The sequence below is a fragment of the Nuphar pumila genome, chromosome 16 (assembly GCF_984573655.1).
Source record: "Nuphar pumila chromosome 16, dmNupPumi1.hap1.1, whole genome shotgun sequence".
Lineage (NCBI taxonomy): Eukaryota > Viridiplantae > Streptophyta > Magnoliopsida > Nymphaeales > Nymphaeaceae > Nuphar > Nuphar pumila.
The window spans coordinates 79827312-79830466 of record NC_143264.1 but is presented as its reverse complement, the minus strand read 5'-3'; the positions used below and the strand labels follow the sequence as shown (position 1 = coordinate 79830466).

General features: G+C 42.5%; 1 pseudogene across 1 annotated transcript; it reads left to right on the top strand.

The window, feature by feature from the left end:
- The first annotated feature begins 553 nt into the window (after positions 1–553).
- LOC149813781 (protein ELC-like pseudogene) lies at positions 554–2754 on the top strand (annotated as a pseudogene). The gene has a single exon (XR_016428300.1). The product of XR_016428300.1 is annotated as a protein ELC-like pseudogene (transcript).
- Positions 2755–3155: the final 401 nt, after the last annotated feature.

Genomic DNA, 3155 nt, shown 5'->3' with positions numbered 1-3155 from the left:
TGTAATGCCTATATCCCAGCGGTTTACATTCTCAATAAGGAATAAGGCAAAGAATCGCCATGCTAGGATTTGCACCCATGAGATATTGCCATTCTCTTGTAAATTCATAACATAATTAACAAAGCAAATAAAACAATAAATAAAATCATAGTCACAAATATTAGCTGGTTTTTGAAAATCTACCGAAGGTTGTAAAAAAACAATATAATCCTGAAAAATCACGATATGTTAAAAATATTATTTATATGATATTTTAAAAATATTATCATTTTATCGTGACATTATCTTGTTATTGATGTTATATTTATATGTTTTTATATTTACAATGTTTTATATTTTTAACATTTCAATATTTAAAAATACGAAAAATTCCATAAGATTTTTGAAGAAAAAACGGATTTTTTTTTTATAAATATCTCGACGTTTTCCCCTGCCGAGAAACTCCCAATACCGAGTTTTTTGTGACAAATGAATAAAATATTTCCGAAATTCGTTGCTATGGTTTTGTTTTAGCAACCTTCGTAGGGAAGCAAGTAATAAGGATTGAGGAAGCTTCTTGGAGTACGAACAGCGAGAAGCCCTCACCCTCATTCCTCCCTCCCTCCGTCAGATCTGACAACAATCGCAAAAGAGGACCACCAAGATCGAGGGTAACTCGTCACGCGGCATCTCTCTCTCTCTCTCTTCACTGATTCAAAAGCCTCTGAAGTCTCAATTCCTCTCTCTCTCTCTCTCTCATCAGAAACCCCTAGAATCCCAAAGGAAAACCCTAGAATCCAATCGCCCATTTCAACTATTGAACCCACAACGATCGACCACTATCCTCGCTGCAACCCCAAATTCCCTTGTTCATCTGGTTGTTAATATAGATTGACCACCGCCACCATCGTCATCATCAATCCGATCGTTAAACGAGACTCTCTCTCTATCTCTCAAATTCATTTCCACCGCCGCCAGCACTGTTAATCGTTAATCTAATCATCACCTCTCTCTCTCTCTCTCTCATTTCCATTACCACCATCAATCTCAATCATTAATCTAATCATCATCATGGTTCCCCCAATGTATGGTGCCAATTCATCCCAGCTCTCGGTCCAATTCCTCAACAGCCTGCTCTCTCAGAGAGGCCCTTCCGCTCTGCCTTACAGCGAAGACGTGAAATGGTACATCAGGCAGCACCTCGTGGCTCTGGTTCAGGAGTATCCCAGCCTCCAGGCGAAGACGGCCGTGTTCACCCACAACGATGGGCGGACGGTGAACCTTCTCCAGGCCGAAGGGACGATCCCCATGTTCTACCAGCAGGTCACCTACAACATCCCCGTGGTCATCTGGTTGATGGAGTCCTACCCACGCCAACCCCCTTGTGTTTATGTTAATCCAACGAGGGACATGGTCATCAGGCGCGGGCACCCCCTTGTGAATCTATCCGGATTGGTCTCCGTTCCTTATCTGCACAGCTGGATCTTCCCCAGTTCGAATCTCGTCGACTTGGTGAAGAACATGAGCCATTCGTTCGGTCGGGATCCTCCCTTGTACACCAAGCAGCCCTCCGCTGCTGCTGCTTCTGCGGGGCACAGGATTCACAGCCCAACTCGAGGTTCTTCGTCTTCTGCGGTGGTCGGACCGGCCCCATCTCTTTCTTCTTCCTCTTCCTCGGCGTTGAATCCTCCGGGCCCTGTTGTAAGACCAAGTGCAGGTCCTATTCCCAATCGGCTTCTATCGCCCTATGGCCGGCCCATGCCGCCCTCTCCTCAACGACCGGTAACGGAAGACCCATCCGAGGTTTTCAAGAGGAATTCCATCAATAAGCTGCTGGAGATGCTGCATTCCGATATTGTTTCTTTGAGGAAGTCGAGGGAGGCAGAGATGGACTCACTTTTCAATGTGCAGGCGGCATTGAGGCAGCGGGAGGAGCAGCTCAATAAGGGGTTGAGGGAGATGCTGGATGAGAAGGAGGGGTTGGAGCAGTTACTCCAGATAGTGCTTATGAATGGAGATGTTCTTGAAGCGTGGGTGAAGGAAAATGGCAATAAGAAGAAGTCGGAGATCGATATATTTGATGATGTCTTTGAGCCCTACGATGCTCTGTCGAGACAGATGCTGGACTGCACTGTTGCTGATCTCGCTATTGAGGATGCTATTTATTCGTTGGATAGGGCAGTTCAGGAAGGCGTTATCCCCTTCGATGCCTACATGAGAAACATAAGAGCGCTCTCTCGTGAGCAATTCTTTCATCGGGCAACTTCTGCGAAAGTGAGGGCAGCACAAATGCAGGCTAGAGTTGCCAGTATGGCATCTAGGGCTCCTCCATATGGTGTTTGAATTCCGACCTTGGGTGGCTTGGGTAAACGTTTCCTACAAGTGTCTATGCTGTTGGGAAGAGAGGATTCATATGATGTCTGGTCCAAAAGAAATGAATCGAATGGTGGGAGATTGGATTCTTGGAGATATTTTCAGTTGCTTCGATGAGGCATACTTGTACAAAATTTCCTGCTTCTATTGGCTATTGAGGAATCTGTAGGATTTTGGTACTTGACGCTGCTGCTGCTTCAAGTATTCTCTGAGTCATCCTTTTTATTGTCAATCATATTGATGCTTTGACATATTTTTTTTGTGTTAACCGCTTATAGTACTTGAACAGCATGTATCTGAAAATATATTCTTTGAGACTCTTTGTCTTAGTTTGTCCTTAGAAATATGAATTTTATGATGTTAATTCAAATAAATATATCAGTGTCTTCTGCAGCATGCCAATGATATGTTGTTCTCCTTTTCTTTTATTTTTTCCCACTTATATGGACCCAAATGAAGCTTTGTAACTATCCTTTTGATTCTACAATATTTTCCACTGGTTTTATTATTTGTTTTCATCTGGGTGATTAATGATCAATAATCTCTTTTTTTTTTTAGATCACTAGGATTATCTTGGAGCTCATCATTATTGGCACAAGTGTCATCATTTAAGTTTAGAGCAGAATTTGGATTAGTTCTTCAAGAAGTCATCAACTCTAGTTCCTTCAATTTGCGTATTCTGTTTCCTTTTTACTTTCTGAATTATGGCATTGTTTTGCAATGTTTCTCATATTAAAAAGAAGTGCTGATTTGAGAATTCATCTGAGCTAGGAGATGTTCTGCTTTTGAGTGATTACAATATT